This window comes from Odocoileus virginianus, chromosome 17, assembly GCF_023699985.2.
Source record: "Odocoileus virginianus isolate 20LAN1187 ecotype Illinois chromosome 17, Ovbor_1.2, whole genome shotgun sequence".
NCBI classification, from domain to species: domain Eukaryota; kingdom Metazoa; phylum Chordata; class Mammalia; order Artiodactyla; family Cervidae; genus Odocoileus; species Odocoileus virginianus.
This window is the reverse complement of record NC_069690.1, coordinates 44207263-44228517: the sequence shown is the minus strand read 5'-3', so window position 1 is coordinate 44228517 and position 21255 is coordinate 44207263. Positions and strand designations below refer to the sequence as shown.

Sequence of the window (21255 nt, the reverse complement as noted above, 5' to 3'; positions counted from 1 at the left end):
CTTTGCGACCCCATGAATCACAGCATGCCAGGCCTCCCTGTCCATCACCAACTCCAAGAGTTTACTCAAACTCATGCCCATCGAGTCGGTGATGCCATCCAGCCATCTCATCCTCTGTTGTCCCCTTCTCCTCCTGCCCCCAATCCCTCCCAGCATCAGGGTCTTTTCCAATGAGTCAACTCTTTGCATGAGGTGGCCAAAGTATTGGAGTTTCAGCTTCAGCATCAGTCAAACACCCAGGACTGATCTCCTTTAGGATGGACTGGTTGGATCTCCTTGCAGTCCAAGGGACTCTCAAGAGTCTTCTCCAACACCATAGTTCAAAAGCATCAATTTTACGGCGCTCAACTTTCCTCACAGTCCAACTCTCACATCCATACATGACCACTGGAAAAACCATAACCTTGACCAGGCAGAGCTTTGTTGGCAAAGTAATGTCTCTGCTTTTTAATATGCTATCTAGGTTGGTCATAGCTTTCCTTCCAAGGAGTAAGCGTTTTTTAATTTCATGGCTGCAATCACCATCTGCAGTGATTTTGGAGCCCCCAAAAATAAAGTCTGACACTGCTTCCACTCTTTCCCCATCTATTTTCCATGAGGTGATGGGACCAGATGCCATGATCTTAGTTTTCTGAATGTTGAGCTTTAAGCCAACTTTTTCACTCTCCTCTTTCACCTTTCCTGACATTAGTATGTCAGTCCTTCTTATTTAATTTCTATGCAGGGTACTTCATGGGAAATGCTGGCTGGATGAAGCACAAGCTGGAATCAAGATTGCCAGGAGAAATATCAGTAACCTTAGATATGCAGATGACACCGCCCTTATGGTAGAGAGCAAAGATGAATAAAAGAGCCTCTTGATGAAGGTAAAAGAGGAGAGTGAAAATCTGGCTTAAAACTCAACATTCAAAGAAAGAAGATCATGGCATCCAGTCCCATCACTTCCCGGCAAATAGATGGGGAAACAATGCAAACAGTGACAGACTTTATTTTCTTAGCCACCCCATGGACTGCAGCATGCCAGGCTTCCCAGTCCATCACCAACTCCCAGAGCTTACTCAAACTCATGTCCATCAAGTCTGTGATGCATCTAACCATCTCATCCTCTGACGTCCCCTTTCCCTCCCGCCTTCGATCTTTCCTAGCATCAGGGTCTTTTGCAATGAGTCAATTCTTCTCATCAGGTGGCCAGATTATTGGAGTTTCAGCTTCAGCATCAGTTCTTCCGATGAATATTCAGGACTGATTTCCTTTAGGACTGACTGGTTGGATCCCCTTGCAGTCCCAAAGAGTCTTCTCCAACACCACAGTTCAAAGGTATCAATTCTTTGGTGCTCAGCTTTCTTTATAGTCCAACTTTCACATCCATACATGACTACTGGAAAAACCATAGCTTTAACTAGATGGACCTTTGCTGGCAAAGTAATGTCTCTGCTTTTTAACACGCTGTCTAGGTCAGTCATAGCTTTTCTTTCAAGGAGCAAGCATCTTTTAATTTCATGACTACAGTCACCATCTGCAGTGATTTTGGAGCCCCCCCCCCCCCCCAAGAAAAAAGTCTGCCACTGTTTCCATTGTTTCCACATCTATTTGCCAGGAAGTGATGGGACAGGATGCCATGATCTTCATTTTCTGAGTGTTGAGTTTTAGGCCAACTTCTTCACTCTCTTCTTTCACCTTCATCAAGAGACTCTGTAGTTCTTCACTTTCTGCCATAAGGGTGGTGTCATCTGCCTGTTTGAGGTTGTTGATATTTCTCCTGGCAATCTTGATTTCAGCTTGTGCTTCATCCAGGCCAGCCTTTCACATGATGTATTCTGCACATATGTTAAATAAGGCAGTGATAATATACAGCCTCGATGTATTCCTTTCCCAATTTGGAACCAGTCTGTTGTTCCATGTCCAGTTCTAACAAGTCAACAGCTTCTTGACTTGCATACAGATTTCTCAGGAAGCAGGTAAGGTGGTCTGCTATTGCTGTATCTTTAAGAATTGTCCACAGTTTGTTGTGATCTACACTGTCAAAGGCTTTGGCATAGTCAATAAAGCAGAAGTAGATGTTTTTCTGGAACTCTCTTGCCTTTTAGACAATCCAGTGGATGTTGGCAGTTTGATCTCTGATTTCTCTGCCTTTTCTAAATCCTGCTTGAATATCTGGAAGTCCATGGTTCATGTACTGTTGAAGCCTGGCTTGGAGAATTTTGAGCATTACTTTACTAGCATGTGAGATGAGTATGATCGTGTGATTGTTTGAACATTCTTTGACGTTGCCTTTCTTTGGGACTGGAATGAAACTGACCTTTTGCAATCCTGTGGCCACTGCTGAGTTTTCCAAATTTGCTGGCATATTGAGTGCAGCACCTTCACAGCATTATCTTTTAGGATTTGAAATAGCTCAACTGAAATTCCATCACCTCCACTAGCTTTGTTCATAGTGATGCTTCCTAAGGCCCACTTGACTTCACATTCCAGGATGTCTGGCTCTAGGTGAGTGATCACACCATCATGGTTATCTGGGTCATGAAGGTCTTTTTTGTACAGTTCTTCTGTGTACAAACCTAAATGGCATATCAAAAAACAGAGACATTACTTTGCCTTCGAAGGTTACTGTATAGTTAAACTATGGTGCTTCCAGTAGTCATGTACAGATGTGAGAGTGTGAAATGTGAAACCCAAACAACTCCATTTTAGGATAGCACCGCCATTTTGAGTAAAACCCCCTCCCGAGTAGAGAAAAGAAACTCAACGAGCCAATCAGGGGAGGACAGGAAAGTCCCTCACCCCCTCTTACTCTAACCCACCAATCAGTATCTAACAAGACATCCTTAGTTGCATCCTTAGTTGAAGAATTAACCAATCCCCTTAAGCTTCCCTTCCCGCTTCCCCTGCTATACAGTATAAAAAAGATTCGCTGCTTTCACTCGGGGCTCCTTCACCGTTGTGTGAAGAGAGTCCCTGCTCGAGCTTGTAATAAAGTTCCTCACTGTTTTTGCATCGATCCGCGGCTCCTGTGGTGTTTGGGGGGATTCCGCGAGACGGGTACAACATTTTGGGGGCTCGTCCGGGATCCCCCGGACCCTCCAGGACCCGCGCTTCGGAGGACGAATGGCTGGTAAGCAGTAGCAGCAGCTGCATCTATATCTGTAAGGGGGCCCCGCTCTGTAGCTGGACTTAAACCTAGGCGGACGCGCCGATACGGTCTCCAGCAGGGAGCAGGAAGAGACGTCTTCCAGCTCCCACTCATCTGATATACATCTGATATACTCTGCACCTTTTGTTCTCGGAATTGCGCGCTCTGTTATTTGTCTGGTGTGTCGTCTTGTTTGTTCATTGTGTGACTGACCGACGATGGGACAGACCCAGTTGTGATTTGTGACGGCCATTTTGCTTTGTCTGGCCACCATTTAGACCTGCCGTCATTTTGTTAGAACTTGATTTTCTTTCCCTGTGCCTTGAGACCAGGGCTCTCAGGAACACTTATCTAGACCATCTCTAACTCCTGAGACTGAGAGAAAAAGGAAAAAAGCCTTTAAAAATGTTATTTATTTAAATATCTAATTCATGACCAAACTTAGAAAATGAAGGTAGATCTTGCACTGTGTCTGTCTAAATATGTTTTGGTATGTCTTTGTCTCTGGGTAATATTTTTTAGGTTAATTTGTAAATGAGCTCTATTTAATTGGCTTAAAAAAGGTAAGTGCTTACAAATCAAATAATTCTAAATTAAACAATAAATTCCAGGTTCAGGTGAACTGGGAAATATTCAGTATTAAATACCTGATATTAATGTTTGTTTATTGACCTATCTAATATAGACATGTCTTAGAGTAATTAACATCAAGTAGAATATTTTCATTGTATCTAGGTTTAATATAAGTTAAATATTATACTTGTTACAAGTTTGTCAACAAGGAAATTACCTCGAGTGAAAAAACTTCTAAAAAATGTAAATGAGGAATGAGTTTGTATATAAGCTCTAGTAAGAATAATTAATCTTTGAGAATATCTGTCTACAATAGTCTCCCCAGATTGGCATAACTTGAATTTCTAAGGGTTGTGCTAAACTAAGTATTAGAAGTCTATTAAATAATTAGGTCATTTCCAAATTAAATAAGATTTTGAAACATTTACTACTAAACACTGATTTCCTTTTACAGAAAAACTAAAGAGATTTGGGACTATAAATGAATAATGTTTGATGCCATCCTAAAATGTTTTAAGAAAGCAAGGGTTTTAGAAGTTATCACTGGTATTTATGCTCACCAATCTATAAAATGCTAATATAAAAGTTAGCTCTTGGTTGCTAAAGGAAAGCAGGAAGTGTGCTTTCAGTTAAAAAAAAATGGTATGAAAAAATACTAAAAAGAGTTATGCACAATCAGGATTTTCTAAAATTGGATTACAATTAGTTAGATAAATGGATTTTGTTAGGAATGACACGTCATAAGAAAACTGGTTAGAGCCAATTAGGTCCAAGATGGCGGAGCTGACTTTCACTAGACCTTGAGCCTTGGTATTTACGCCCATTGTGACATATCAACAAGCTAAATGATACACCCATCAACATTGACTAAATCTGACCAAATGTTCTAAGCGCTTTTAATTGATCTTTTGGATAAAACTTCCTAAATCGAATTCTTTTGAAGTTCCTTTGACATCTAGTTAACTTTGGGGTGTCTCAGAGGGCCCCTGAAACATCCCAAAGAGAGATATTAAACTGTGTTTATTTGGTTGGTTAAATTACATGAAAAAGATTATCAAATGAGTAATAAATCTGCTCATGTTATAATGTATGGAAAATTACTAATACAGATATCCTAGAAATTATATGGAGTTCTTAACATTTTGATATGTCTTGGTATTCTAATGAGAAACCTGATGACTTCACAAAAGTTAACAAAGGACTGAATGAACCAGCAAATATGCTTATAGCTTTTATGGTTTCTATCTGAGAAATTACAGGTTTGAATCTTGTGTTTTCCGGGAATAGGTACAAAAATCTCAAGGAATTATTGAGACCTTAAAAAGGGAAGAGTTCACCTAGATTTGTTAGGCAAAATCTGTGATAAGTCTTTGGTGTGAGTTTCCCAGCCCTGTTTTATATTAAAAGTTCAGTCTGAGATTCTATAAATGTTTTAGCAAAATAAAAAGTCTATAATCAGTTATGGTTATATAAATCATCAGACCAAGAACAGACCTATTTTGCAAACAAACTAGCCTTAATTTGGTTGTATTTGATAAAAATGAGGGTAACTTTAGGGAGAAAAAGATATTTCAAAAAATGTTAAATCCCAGTTTGTTAATGGAGGTCTGCATGTAGTAAGACTCATTTCTCGGATAGTTGTTTGCTGTTATGTGATATTAATGTGAAATTTAATTGAATTCTTAAAGAACACCCTAAGTTTGTTTCTGAAGCTTATCTCAGTAATCTATCTTTGGATGAAGATCAGATGCCTCATGACCTGCAACCAGGACTGGAAAAAGACATAATTTAAGAGACTGTCTCCAACCTGGATGGAAGGACTTTTTATCAGGTACTCTTAACTAGCTCATGCACAATGAAACTGAAGGAAAATTAACTCTTAGATTAATTCCCACTTCCAAAGGCCCCTACACTGGATTGTTCTATAGAGAAGACAGCCAATCTGATCTCACCTTAAAATGATGCTCAAACAGGAGAAACTACGCTACAGCAGGATGAGAAGACAACGGCATCAGAGGTAGACAGCTTGCTCAAGATGCTGGACCTGATTCGCATGATCATTTATAATGTTTTCTTGACTTCTTAGACCTTTGCATATAAATCAAATGCTTTTCTATCATAGGCCTGATCCTATGCTAGATTTAGAAATCAATTCAATTGTTGGGTTTGTAGCCAATTACCTGTATCTAGTTCTAGGTTACCTTGGTAAATTTCTCTACTACAAGACTCTAACTGGTTGGCCCTGAGGAAATTTACTTAAAAAAAAAATTATAGTCATATTCAGGTCACTGTGATGCTACTAGACAGGATCCCTTCACTGGGCCAATTAATAATGCCTACTCTGACTCTTGCCATAAACTTGAGCCTTTTTCTATTACTCAAGCTCAATCAGAGCAACAAGAAAAGTTTCAGCAAAGGAGAAAGAAATCTCCCACAATTATGAGATGGATTTATATAGATAACACCAGACTATGGTAATTTAGGTTTAAAGTCTCCTCTGTGTTGAAAACAATTAAATCATACTAAGGATAATCAGTCTAGTAACACTAGAAAACTGGGCTATGTGCCTTATAGATGGTGGTGCCGATGTATAATTTCCCTGAAAGATAAAGATTCGTACAGAGTAGACTAAGTCAGATGACCTGGGATATACTGGGCTACATCAAATGGAAGCTCTTAACTTAAGTCTTACTTGTGACTTTACTAATACTGCTGGCTATGTTCTTTGTATTTCACCTGTTTTACAAAATTGCTGTTTCTTACACTGCCAAATGTGTGACTGAGGCCTCTGATAGAATAATATATAGTTCCCTATGAGATCGATGATAATAGCAGTGTAACTCTAGATATGAGAAGAAGCAACAAGAAGGAATGTTTTCCTGGACCAAGAGGCTAGTAAGACAGGTGGTCCAGAGAATTTTGGATACTGTTTTATATCCTAGTCCAGTAACAGCACATTGAGTGGCCTGTCAACAAAATCTTTGCCAAACCTGAGAATGGGCATTCTCAGCACCATGAGATAAAATGGTCATGAAATGGCCCTCTCAAAATCACGATCAAGTTTATGAGCAAAAAGGCGCTTTGCCAACTGAAGATTGACTTGCCATCTACATCTACAGAGATTAAATTATGGCCTGTGCAACTGCTGACTTTCAACGGCCCTGAAAGGAGTTCAGGGTGAAAATCAGGAATGAGGCACTCGGTGCTCTGAGAAAAACTGGCAGAACAGGCCTTCAGATAGTTAGATCTTTTCAGGAGATTTTATGAGTCCCAATTCTTGCATCTTCTCTAGAAAAACACTGATGTCATTAATGGTAACATCTGCTTTGGCTATTAAGGAAAAATTTACAACTAAAAGTCAAAATAGAGTACTCAACTATGGTTCAGACAGCCTGAGAAATAACCTGGTGTTACTATGGGTGTAATTTCAGATTAGACATTGTATTGCTAAACACCTGAGTTTTCTGAGTCGTGTCAGGCTTAGATGCCACCATTCTCAAAACAATGTCTGCTGGACGCTAGTAACTTCTACCTTACTTTTTATAAAACTAGGCAACTGGCCACCTGGCTAAAAGTCTCCCCAAAGTGCCAGGTCCAAACTGGGTTTCAGGCCTATTCTAAAAAGAAAGAGATTTATTTTGTCTATTAAAATTCCGGTTATCCCTCCTCCAGCTACTACTAACTGGGTCTGTTATAACAAAATGGCAGACCAAGGGATTGAGATTTTAATCATACAGGGCTCAGATCTGGGACTTGGAACTCAGAAATACTTCCAATTCAGTGTCTCTTCTCCGAGCTGAGGCAGTCCTATGCCCCATTTTGACAAGAAGTTATCACAGTCATAGTTGCCCTGTTCCCTAAATTAAAACTGAGCAGGACTCTGTGGGGTGGCGACTCTGGAGTACAAATCTGCTGTGTATTCTCCATTTCTTTTCTGTAGGATATAAGCTTCATTCAGCCTCCTTGACCTTCCCTGAGCTCCAAAGGGTGGATTCAAATGATTGCTAATCAGGGAAGGGAGGGAATACAGAAACAGGAGAAACAATCAAATGGTGGTACAGCCTTGAGACAGGGTCCTAGTTCCTACTCAAAGAAATATGCATAACAATGTCTTTTGAGTTCTTCTACAGAACTGGAGCCCCCACCCAGGTGGAGGATGCTAACTTCAGACTAAACCAAGATTCCTGGAGCACGGCTCTGTTGCTTCACCACCAGCCAATCAAAAAAAAAAAAAAGGTCACAAACCCCGCAGCCCTCACCCCAAACGTTGCCTCCTGTTCCTGGGGACCAGTGATGACCATCCTGTTAGGTCTCCTGTTTGGCCCCTGTCTATTTCTTCTCTGAGAGGTGCCAACAGTTTCAAACTAAATTGCTGTTATTACAAGAGTGAAAGCTGGTTTCAGATATGGAACACCCCAACTTAGATCAGGTAGAGAGAGACTTCTGCTCTGCTAGGCAGGTCTATGCCCAGGCACAGCAGGAAGAAGTTACAGAAGAAAGAGACCTCTGTCCCAATTCCCAAGAAGCATCTTGAGTATGAAGTCTCTCAGGTGGGTAGTTGTTAGGAGAAGCACACTGATTGAAACCACCCACCCTGGCCAGGCACCATAGTAACCATTTGCATGAGTTGTTTTATGACAGGAGATCCTGATAAGGAATATGGAACCAATAAGCCACCACCAGTTCGGGAAAGGTCGAGAGGAGACACTGCCTGTCCGTCCACTTCCCAGAATCTCTCTTGCTAGCATCCATCTTGGCTGAGTGATACGTGCACCACCAGGAAAGACTCTGAATTAGATTGATTGGCCAAAGACAACCCGGAAACTAATCTTAACTGTAGGTCCCTGTATATTAAATTGAATTATGTCCTTTGTAAAAGATAGATTTAATACCATCCACCTAATGTTACTCAGATCTCAATATTCGACTGTCTCCACAGATGATATAGTTGACTCTGTAGAAGACCCATGATTGGGCCTTCCATAGGAACTAGAAGAGGGGGAAATGTGAAATGTGAAACCCAAAAAACTCCATTTTAGGATAGCCCCGCCATTTTGAGTAAAACCCCCTCCCGAGGAGAGAAAGAAACTCAACGAGCCAATCAGGGGAGGACAGGAAAGTCCCTCACCCCCCCTTACTCTAACCCACCAATCAGTAGCTAACAAGACATCCTTAGTTGAAGAATTAACCAATCCCCTTAAGCTTCCCTTCCCGCTTCCCCTGCTATACAGTATAAAGATTCGCCGCTTTCACTCGGGGCTCCTTCACCGTTGTGTGAAGAGAGTCCCTGCTCGAGCTTGTAATAAAGTTCCTCACTGCTTTTGCATCAATCCGCGGCTCCTGTGGTGTTTGGTGGGATTCCGCGATCCGGGTACAACAAGAGCCAGGCAATAGAAAAGGCTGAGTGCTGAAGAACTGATGCCTTTGAACTTGGTGCTGGAGAGGATTCTTGAGAGTCCCTTGGACTGCAAGATCAAACCAGTCAATCCTAAAGGAAATCAACCCTGAATATTCATTGGAAGGACTGATGCCCAAGCTGAAGCTCTAATACTTTGGCCACCTGATGCAAAGAGCTGTTGAGACAGGAATCTGAGTTCTTGTCCACGGAGCCAAAAAATAGAATCCAGGTACATGCAAACACTCATGGTAGCAAGTGAATAGAATTTATTAAAGAGGAGGAAAGTATAAGTTTTCAGCATAGACAGTGAGAGCAGGTAGAGTCCCTCCAAGGTGGGACTTACAGCAGTTTTTATATCCTTCCTTAAACCACATTATTTCTAACCAGTCAATTTAAAGGTCAAGACACATAACATCTTCGTAGCTTCTCTTGATCCTTGGATTAAGTCACCACCCTTTTTTATACCCTCTGGACATTTTACTATGGACCAGATGTGTGGGTTTAAGATTAATGATCATCAATTGTTTTTCCTTCAAGCATATGGAGTGAAAGTCACTCAGTCCTGTCTGACTTTTTGCAACCCCGTGGATATACAGTCCATGGGATTCTCCAGGCCAGACTACTGGAGTGGGTAGCCATTCCCTTCTCCAGGGAATCTTCCCAACCCAGGGAGGGAACCCAGGTCTCCTGCATTGCAGGCTGATTCTTTACCAGCTTAGCCACCAGGGAAGCCCCCAGGCATACGCAACAGAGTTTAATTACTGCCCTTACCTGGATCTTTGTGCTGATAATTTATCAGACTAAAGACACATTCCAGGAATTCAGGACAATGGAGCAGGATGTTTACTGAAAACAAGACTGAAGTCTCAGAGTTCTACACTGACTGCCTAGTAATTTCTACTTCACTGTTTTTGTTGTTCAGTCGTGTCCGACTCTTTCGACCCCATGGACTGCAGCACACCAGGCATCCCTGTCCTTCATTATTTCCCGGAGCTTGCTCCAACTCATGCCCATTGAGTCGGTGATGCCATCCAACCATCCTGTCTTCTGTCGCTCCCCTTTCCTGCCTTCAGTCTTTCCTAGCATCAGGGTCTTTTCCAGTAAGTCAGCTCTTTACATCAGGTGGCCAAAGTATTAGAGCTTCAGCTTGGGCATCAGTCCTTCCAATGAATATTCAGGGTTGATTTCCTTTAGGATTGACTGGTTTGATCTTGCAGCTCAAGGGACTCTGAAGAGTCTTCTCCAATACCACAGATCAAAAGCATCAATTCTTCAGCACTTAGCCTTCTTTATGGTCCAACTCTCACATCCATACATTGGAAAAGACCCTGATGATGGAAAAGATTGAAGCTAGGAGGAGAAGGTGAAGAAAGCAATGGCACCCCACTCCAGTATTCTTGCCTGGAAAATCCCATGGACGGAGGAGCCTGGTGGGCTGCAGTCCATGGGGCCGGTAAAAGTCACATACGACTGAGCGACTTCACTTTCACTTTTCACTTTCATGCATTGGAGTGTAGGAAGAACAAACGGAATGTAGGAAGAGCAAACATAACGCCATGATAGGAGACAGAGGCGGGAAGGGAAAGACCCTCCTCTGGCAACTAGGACGATTATCAGGCCACCCAGATACAGCCAATCAGAACTTGTTTTCGGAAAAGTCCCGCGCGCGCGAACATGTAACCAATCCGCTTCGCTAATTGACCCCTGCTTATGTTTGAAATTGGATGGCCTATAAATATGGGTAAAAAAACCGGGCTCGGGGCTCTCAGCCTGTGCGCCACTGCGTTGGACACAGCGGGGGCCCTAGCTCGAGCTAGCAATAAACTTCCTTCTTGCGTTTTGCATTGTCTCTTGGTAGCTTTCTCTCTTCCCGCTCGGGGATTCGGACATCGGGCATAACATTTGGGGGCTCCTCCGGGATCCCTTGGCGAGGAGAGAAACCTCCCGAGACAGAAGGAAGAATCCGAACGGTACCGGTACCCAGTCAGGTCAGGGAAATCCAGTGTAAAACCGGGGCCTGCTAGGAGAGCAGGGAGGTAACTGGTACAGGGAAATCCAGTGTGAAACCGGGGCCTGCTAGGAGAGCAGGGAAGTAACTGGTACAGGGAAATCCAGTGTGAAACCGGGGCCTGCTAGGAGAGCAGGGAGGTAACTGGTGCAGGGAACGTTCCTGCTGGTGTGAGACCCAGGCCAGCGAAAACGCTGGGGGGCGACCGGCTCTGCGGAGAAAGGGGTCTTTCATCCCCTGATCCCGCGGCAGTTGATCAGTGGACACTGTTTGGTAAGTTGAGCCTGTTACGGGGGCGTGCACCCCCCCAGAGACCTAGCACTTGGTTGTCGGCCGACAATTGTCTGTCCGTGTGTTTGTCTACGCCGCTCCGTGTTTGTGTGAGTGCCGGCATTGTCTCGCTTCTTGTCTTCTCTTGGTGTATCATTTGCTATTTCGTTTTGTATGATCTGGTCTCAATTTCCTAATCTCTTTGGGAGCTTCAGTGAACGGGCGAACAATTGTGGGGGCAATTGATGGGTCCTGGCCAGGGCTACACTCTGGTGGACTCTGAAGGCCCAACAAAAGTGAGCCTAAGTAACTAGAGCCCGACCGGGTGAAGCTCCCCCTTAATATCTCAAACTGAGAACGTGGCCTAAAATTCTTGGTGTGGGCACGGGTCAGGCACTTAAGAGCCGCTAGGGCGCCTGCCACTTGAAGACTCCCGTGAAAGGATAAGGGGGTCACGGAACGGGCCAGAAACCCCTAGGGTGCCCGCCCCCAGCAAGAAAACTTCCGTGCAACGACGCAGGCACATAAACAGTTCCAAAAGCATACCATAAGCCCAACCTCTTGGCCGCCACCACTCCTGATAGGATTTTTGGTGGTTGTTCTCATTGACTTCTCTCTCCCTTTCTTCCATACCACTTGTTCCTTAACTATGGGTCAGGGAGAATCTACTCCACTCTCTTTCATGACTGATCATTTTCCGGATGTAAGAGCCAGGGCTCATAACTTGTCTCTGTCAGTCAAGAAAAGTAAATTAATAACTTTTTGTTCTGCAGAATGGCCTACCCTCCAGGTCGGATGGCCCCCGGAGGGTACGTTTCAGCCCTCCATAATACAGGCAGTGAAAGAAAAGATAATGGCACCAGACCCCTGGGGCCATCCAGACCAGGTCCCTTATATCGTGGTCTGGCAAGATCTGGTAGAAAACCCACCTAACTGGTTAAAACCTTTCGTCCACAGAACTTCTAATCCACAGGTCCTGGTGATGGAACTCACTTCGGAAGAAACTAAGAAGAAAGAGAGCTCAAAACCGGTCTTTCAGGATTCCTCTTGCCCAAACCTAATAGACTTAGAAACAGAAGCAAGACCCCCCCCCCCCCCTTACGTGCCCCCCTCAAAACCCCCGGGTGGATGGGAAGGATCAGGAAGGGCAACAAGGGGCGACCACGAGGGAGGACCAGCGCTGGGGACCCGGGGAAGGACTAGGGGAGATAGGAGTATGCAAGACCCTGGGGACCCAGAGTTACCGTCATCCACCGTTCAGGCACTCCCCGTCCGGGTGGGACCAGCGAACCCGAACGGAGAGCGGACTTATCAGTACTGGCCCTTCTCCACGAGTGACCTATACAATTGGAAAACACAAAACCCCCCTTCTCGGAGAAGCCCCAAGGCCTCATTGACCTCTTAGACTCTATTCTGTTCACTCATAACCCCACCTGGGATGATTGCCAACAGTTGTTACAGGTACTCTTCACCACGGAGGAACGGCAGCGAATCCTGGCAGAGGCGCGAAAACGAGTCCCCGGGGTCGACGGGAGACCTACTGCTCAGCCTCATCTCGTGGACGAGGGGTTTCCCTTGCTGCGACCTAACTGGGATTTCGAGCGAATGGAAGGTAGGGAGCGTCTCCGAGTGTACCGCCAGACTCTGATGGCTGGCCTGAGGGCTGCAGCAAGGAAGCCAACCAATTTGGCAAAGGTAAATCTGGTGAGGCAAGAGCCCACTGAAAGTCCGGCAGCCTTCTTAGAGAGGCTAATAGAAGCTTTTAGACAATACACACCCATGGACCCCCCAGGCTGACGAATCGCGCGCCGCCGTGATACTAGCATTTGTAAACCAGGCAGCTCCAGACATCAGAAAGAAATTGCAGAAAATAGAGGGGCTAGGAGAGCAGACAATACAGGACTTATTGAAAGCAGCTGAGAAAGTGTTCAATAACAGAGAGACTGCAGAGGAAAGGAAAGAACGGATTAGACGGGAGGAGAGAGAACTAGCAGAAAAGATCAGGAAAGAAGATAGGGAGTATAGGACGAGGGAAAACCAGAAGAACCAGAAGGAGCTAGCCAAGATTCTTTTTGCGGGGATAAGAACCGGATCAGGAGCGAGGGAGCTTCGGGGCCGACAAGCGGGAAAGAAAGAGAAGCTAGAAAGACAGACCCTAAAGAAAGATCAATGTGCTTACTGCAAGAAACTGGGGCACTAGAAAAACGAGTGCCCTAAGAGAGACTCGAGGAAAAGGATGGCCCAGAGGGAGAAAGTCTCCCTCGAGAATCGGGCCTTATACATGAGAGAAGACAGTGACTAGGGGAGTCAAGGCTCGGCACCCCTCCCCAAGTCCTGGGTAACCATAAATATGGAGGGGAAACCCGTTGGCTTCATGGTAGATACTGGCGCCCAACACTCCGTTTTAAATAAAAGGCTGAGACCAATGTCTAAGAAAACCAGCATAGTGCAAGGAGCCACGGGGACAAAAAGATATTGTTGGACCACAGAACGAAAAGTAAATCTGGGGACCCATCAGGTGTCCCATTCGTTTTTGGTGATACCAGAATGCCCAGCCCCTCTACTTGGAAGAGACTTGTTGACTAAAGTTAATGCTCAGATCCATTTTGACCCTGGGGGAATGTCAGTCACAGATGGACTTGGACAGCCGATACATGTCTTATCCCTAGCCTTAAGGGATGAATACAGACTTTTTGTGCCTAAGCCCTCAGAGGTCATAGCACCAGAAGTACAACCGTGGGTCCATAAATACCCATTGGCCTGGGCAGAAACGGCAAGAATGGGACTGGCCAAACAGAGGCATCCGGTCGTCATCGAGCTAAAGGCCGAGGCAGTTCCTGTGAGGGTGAAACAGTACCCTATGAGCCAGGAGGCTCGGCGGGGGATCACTCCCCACATTCGACGGCTCATGGATGCCGGAATTCTCAGGCGGTGCCAATCCCCTTGGAACACCCCCTTACTGCCGGTGAAGAAGCCAGGGGGGACGGATTATAGACCTGTCCAGGACCTGCGAGAAGTCAACAAGCGGATGAGAAGCAAAGAATTAGAAAGGGGGTCTTAACGCAGCAATGGGGACCATGGAAACGGCCAGTAGCTTACCTGTCAAAGCGATTGGACCCGGTGGCCGCTGGGTGGCCCCCTTGCCTTCGCATCGTTGCGGCCACTGCCCTCCTCGTCCGTGACGCCGATAAAAGCCGATAAATTGACGTATGGGCAACAACTCTCGGTTTTCACCCCTCACGCCATCGAAGGGGTTTTGAAGCAGCCGCCGGGTAAGTGGATCTCCAACGCCCGCTTGACACATTACCAGGCCCTGCTGCTCGACACCCCACGGGTGCGTTTTCAGACCCCTTGCTTCCTGAATCCAGCCACGCTCCTACCTAACCCAGAAAAAGACCGCCCTCTCCATAATTGCAGTGAGATACTGGCTGAGGCCCTGGCGGCACGAAAAGACTTAACTGATGTGCCACTAAGCAGCAGTGAGCTAGTATGGTTCACCGATGGGAGCAGCTATGTCAAGGACGGGCAAAGAAAATCGGGGGCCGCCATAGTTGATGAGTCTGGGCAGACGATATGGGCTGAAACACTCCCCCCAAATACTTCTGCACAGCAGGCCGAATTGCTTGCCCTAATACAAGCTCTAGAGCGAGCAAAAGGAAAAAGAGTCACCATTTTCACGGACAGTCGGTACGCTTTCAGCACTGTCCACATCCAGGGCCCCATATACCAAGAAAGGGGATTTCGGACAGCTGAGGGAAAGGAAGTCAAGAATTTGCCTGAGATTCGCAGGCTCCTAGAAGCTGTCCAATTGCCCCGAGCAGTAGCTATAGTGCATGTTCCCGGGCATCAAAAAGGGGAAGACCCAAAGGCAAGAGGTAATCGGGCGGCTGATGCGGCCGCTCGGAGGGCAGCCAGCCAAGACTACGTCGCCCCCATATTAACCGTGGAACTTCCCCCTCCCGGTATGGGGGCCTTGCCACCAATTCCCGAATACTCCCACCCTGATCTCGACTGGATCAATAAGGACACCACCCTCCAGAAGGATGAGAAAGATGGATGGTACCGGGACCAAGAGGGCAACCTGATATTGCCTGCCACCCTGGGTCGTCATTTGTGTGAACACCTACACGCAACCACACATTTGGGAGAAAAAAAGACTTTGACACTTATCCAGACGGCCTGCCTGAGGTTCCCCCGACAAAAGGCAACTGTACGAGAGATAATTCAAGCCTGTAAAGCGTGCCAGTTAATGAGAACAGAGAAGAAGCAACACTTAGGAGCGAGGTACCGGGGGGAAGGGCCAGGGCAACACTGGGAGATAGACTTTACTGAGGTAAGGCCAAGAAAGTATGAGTATCGCTATCTGTTGGTTCTGGTAGATACCTTCTCGGGGTGGGTAAAAGCTTTCCCCACTAAGGGAGAGACAGCCATAATAGTTGCTAAAAAGATCCTGGAAGAAGTAGTGCCTAGGTACGGGCTACCAGTAACTATGGGCTCTGATAACGGACCTGCCTTTGTGAGCCAAGTTGTGCAGGGATTAACCCGAGCTCTGGGGACAAAATGGAAGTTACATTGTGCATATAATCCCCAGAGTTCGGGACAAGTTGAGAGAATGAATCGGACCCTAAAAGAAACACTGACAAAGTTGGCAATAGAGACTGGCGGGGACTGGGTGACCCTCCTTCCCTTCGCACTCTTCCGGGCGCGTAACACCCCTTATAAGCTGAATCTTACCCCTTTTGAAATTTTGTATGGAAGACCCCCTCCTGTGTATCCTATTTTTGAAGGAAAGTGCCTGCCACCCCCTGCTCTGGGACAATTCTGGCAAACAATAATGGCATTAAGCAAGGTGCATAACCGTGTTTGGAAGTTGATCCGGGAGGTATACGAGGACCAAAATGAGAGGGCCCTCCCCACACATAATATTAGCTCGGGTGATTGGGTTTGGGTAAAACGACACCAATCTAGAGTATTAGAACCTAGATGGAAAGGCCCTTATGTTTTTCTCCTAACCACCCCTACCGCTGTCAAGGTTGACGGGATTGGACCCTGGGTTCACTGCAACCACGTGCGGCAGGCCACGCCAGAGGAACGAGATAAGGCACAAACAGAATGGAAGGCGAATCATCAATCCAGGGACGACTTCTCACGGCCTCCAGACCAACCCCCACCAGCCGGTCAAGGTTACCTAGAAACTCAGCGACGGACAGACTCACGAAGTGCTCAACCAGACCTCGGAGATCCATCCCATTAACACTTGGTGGCCAGACCTGTACTTTGATCTCAGGCAACTTTTTCATACTGGGCCAGGGTGGGTCAGAACGGATGGGTTCTGGTGGCCAGATGGGTTTTACGCCTGTCCTGGTGGCATCAAGGGAAATTGGAGGACATGTGGGGGGGTAGAAAGCTTTTACTGTGCTAGTTAGAGTTGTGTAACCTCATGCGATGGGCCCAGAAAGTGGGATGTGGGAAATCGAGACTTGGTGAACTTTACCTTCCGAGACCCTGACCGCAGGGCACCTCAAATACGGGTACAGTTTAACCAAAAAAGGGAAAAAAAAAAAAACAAGTGGACCTCCGGACTGACTTGGGGATTTCAACTCCACGTGAGTTGGCCCGGTCCCTATCCGAGTGGGTTATTGACCATAAGACAGGTTATTGAGCCAGTGCAAACACATAGTGTGGGTCCCAATACAGTCATAACAGAAACGGGAACCAAAGGGGCCTCAGGGCCTAGCCCCTCTAGATCAAGCTCGCAGGAAACATTTAACCCCTCCTCCACTCCAAGCCCTGGAAATAACCCAACAGAAGCCCCTAGCCCTCTGGCTGTAACCATTAGTCCAGCCTCCCAAGATCCTCTATGGGCTTTGGTGAATGCAGCCTTTGCGACTTTAAACCGTACCAACCCTAATGCAACCCAATCCTGCTGGCTGTGCTATAATCTTCGCCCCCCTTTTTATGAGGCTGTAGGCCTCAACGTCTCCTACAACTTGTCTTCAGGCCAGAATCCACCCCAATGTCGATGGGAAGAACGTAAGGTTGGCCTCACGATGAAGGAGGTATGGGGACAAGGGCTTTGCCTAGGCACAGTACCACATGACAAGGCTTCCCTTTGTGCTCAGACCAAGGGTAATCTAAGCCTCCAAGGAGAGGACTGGATTGTACCGGGGGTTGGAGGATGGTAGATCTGTTCACATACTGGGTTGACCCCATGTTTGAATGTGAAGGTTTTTAACCAGAGTCAAGAATTCTGTGTCCTGGTTGCTGTAATGCCAAAAATCTTATACCACTCTGAAGAGGTTATGTACTCACATTGGGACCGGGAAATGCTGAGACAAAAGAGAGAGCCAGTCAGTGCGATCACCGTGGCAGCCTTGTTCAGTCTTGGGCTGGCAGGGACAGGGACAGGAATAGCTTCACTGTCTCTACAAGGCCAAGGGTTTTCCTCCCTCCGAGCTGCTATAGATAAAGATCTAACTCACATAAAAAAATCAATCAGCCACTTAAAAAAGTCTCTGACTTCCTTGTCTGAGGTGGTCTTGCAGAATAGGAGAGGATTAGACTTGGTTTTTCTCCAGCAGGGTGGGGTCTGCGCGGCTCTGGGAGAAGAATGTTGTTTCTATGCTGACCACACAGGAGTCGTAAGAGAATCCATGGCAAAAGTAAGAGAAGGACTGGCGCAGCGCAAAAGAGAACGGGAAGCCCAGCAGGGATGGTGGGAATGGTTTGGATCCTGGTCGCCCTGGCTGACTCCTTTAGTCTCAACCCTCCTGAGCCCACTTTTACTGTTAATATTAATACTTACAATTGGACCTTGCATTTTAAATAGACTAATCACTTTTATTAGGACACAGCTAAATACTATCCAGATTATGATGCTGAGGCAATAGTACCGGCCGGTAGGCCGAAATGAAAAAGAGGAAGATTCCTCTTTATGAACAAAAGACAGGGGGGAATGTAGGAAGAACAAACGGAATGTAGGAAGAGCAAACATAACGCCATGATAGGAGACAGAGGCGGGAAGGGAAAGACCCTCCTCTGGCAACTAGGACGATTATCAGGCCACCCAGATACAGCCAATCAGAACTTGTTTTCGGAAAAGTCCCGCGCGCGCGAACATGTAACCAATCCGCTTCGCTAATTGACCCCTGCCTATGTTTGAAATTGGATGGCCTATAAATATGGGTAAAAAAACCGGGCTCGGGGCTCTCAGCCTGTGCGCCACTGCGTTGGACACAGCGGGGGCCCTAGCTCGAGCTAGCAATAAACTTCCTTCTTGCGTTTTGCATTGTCTCTTGGTAGCTTTCTCTCTTCCCGCTCGGGGATTCGGACATCGGGCATAACAGGAGAAGGAAATGGCAACCCACTCTAGTGTTCTTGCCTGGAGAATCCCAGGGACGGGGGAGCCTGATGGGCTGCCATCTATGGGGTCGCACAGAGTCGGACACGAATGAGGCGACAGCAGCAGCAAGAGGAGAAGAGAATGACAGAGGATGAGATGTTTGGATGGCATCACCAACTCAATGGACATGAGTTTGAGCAAGCTCTGGGAGATGGTGAAGGACAGGGAAGCCTGGAGTGCTGCAGTCCATGGGGTCACAAAGGGTTGGACACAACTGAGATACTAAAAAACAACAATAACAAAGAATGGAGAAGCAGAACTTAGTTCTCAAGTCACCTTTTCAACCCAGTTCAGGTGGAGACACCATATATATAGGAGGATCAAGTTTAAAGGGAGTGAACTGGAAAGAGAGGGAGGAATGTCCATGAGTTGTCCAGCACGGGGTGTGGTTTGGGCCAGTAACTGATGCAGTTCTCCTTTTCAGTCCTGTGTGGGCTTTTCCAGCTGTCATGGCAGTTGTCAACTGTCCTTGTGCTGCTGGGTGTGTCATGTAGTATGATAGTTCATCACAGTGAGTATATAATGAGGCTCAAGGTCTACTGGAAGTCAAATCTTCCAACATCTTAGACCTAGTTGGTTATAACTGGTTCTTGTTTTTCTCTTTGCACTTCCTCCTGAAACTTAGGTGAGAGCAACTACTTTCCATTTGAGGGAGAGGCAGCTGTATGATTCTAGAGCAACAGCCTCGATAATAATTGTGTCTTTTGGCTCAACACCCAAGAGGTGAACCCAGCTTCTAGGGAACACCAGTGACTGTTCCCACTTATAAGTGGCTGTTGGGGCCAAGATAGGGATAGGTAGTCAGTTAGTCATGAGCAGGATGTTAAGGGGCCAAAGATTTGGCCCATAAATAAAGAGGAGGAATGTGGAGCCCTGTACAAAGGTCACGGGTGTGGAGCCTTATATCAAGGTCACAGGACAAAAATTTCTAGAATTAATCAAGCCCCATAGCAACTGTTACCATGAGCCTCCTGGTCTAAACCAGGCAGTTCCCTGACCCCACATTATGTAAAATACTCACCCTAGTCAGTTCAGTTCAGTTCAGTCACTCAGTCATGTCCGACTCTTTGCGACCCCATGGACTGCAGCATGCCAGGCCTCCCTGTCCATCACCAACTCCTGGAGTTTACTCAAACTCATGTCTATTGAGTCCACTGAGTTCAGGGCTGATTTCCTTTAGGACTGACTGGTTTGATCTCCTTGCAGCCCAAGAGATGTCAAGGGCTTTGGCATAGTCAATAAAGCAGAAATAGATGTTTTTCTGGAACTCATTGAGCCGGTGATGCCATCCAGCCATCTCATCCTCTGTCATCCCCTTCTCCTGCCTTCAATCTTTCCCAGCATCAGGGTCTCTTCAAATGAATCAGTTCTCCTCATCAGGTGTCCAAATTATTGGAGTTTCAGCTTCAGCATCAGTCCTTCCAATGAATATTCAGGACTGATTTCCTTTAGGATGGACTGGTTGGATCTCCTTGCAGTCCAAGGGACTCTCAAGAGTCTTCTCCCACATCACACTTCAGAAGCATCAATTGTTTGGTGCTCAGCTTTCTTTATAGTCCAACTCTCACATCCATACATGACCACTGGAAAAACCATAGCCTTGACTAGATGGAACGTAGCTGGCAAAATAATGTCTCTGCTTTTTAATATGCTGTCTAGGTTGGTCATAACTTTCCTTCCAAGGAGTAAGTGTCTTTTAATTTCATGACTACAGTCACCATCTGCAGTGATTTTGAAGCCCCCCCCAAATAAAGTTAGTCACTGTTTTCACTGTTTCCCCATCTATTTCCCATGAAGTGATGGGACCAGGTGCTGTAATCTTAGTTTTCTGAATGTTGAGCTTTAAGCCAACTTTTTCACTCTCTTTCACTTTCATCAAGAGGCTCTTTAGTTCTTCTTCACTTTCTGCCATAAGGGTGGTGTCATCTGCATATCTGAGGTAATTGATATTTCTCCCCGCAATCTTGATTCCAGCTTGTGCTTCATCCAGCCCAGGGTTTCTCATGATGTACTCTGCATATAAGTTAAATAAGCCAGGTGACAATATACAGCCTTGACGTACTCCTTTCCCTATTTGGAACCAGTCTGCTGTTCCATGTCCAGTTCTAACTGTTGCTTCCTGACCTGCATACAGATTTCTCAAGAGGCAGGTCAGGTGGTCTTGTATTCCCATCTCTTTAAGAGTTTTACACATTTTGTTGTGATCCACAGAGTCAAGGGCTTTGGCATAGTCAATAAAGCAGAAGTAGATGTTTTTCTGGAATTCTCTTGCCTTTTTGACAATCCAATGGATGTTGGCAATTTGATCTCTGATTCCTCTGCCTTGTCTAAATCCTGCTTGAATATCTGGAAGTCCATGGTTCACATACTGTTGAAGCCTGGCTTGGAGAATTTTGAGCATTACTTTACTAGCATGTGAGATGAGTGCAATTGTGCAGTAGAGTGAGCATTCTTTGGCATTGCCTTTCTTTGGA

General features: G+C 45.8%; 1 long non-coding RNA gene across 1 annotated transcript; it reads left to right on the top strand.

The window, feature by feature from the left end:
* Positions 1–15866: 15866 nt before the first annotated feature.
* LOC139038967 (uncharacterized) lies at positions 15867–16764 on the top strand. The gene is made up of 2 exons (XR_011492063.1): positions 15867–16228; positions 16412–16764. It is a non-coding gene; the product is annotated as an uncharacterized lncRNA (long non-coding RNA).
* Positions 16765–21255: the final 4491 nt, after the last annotated feature.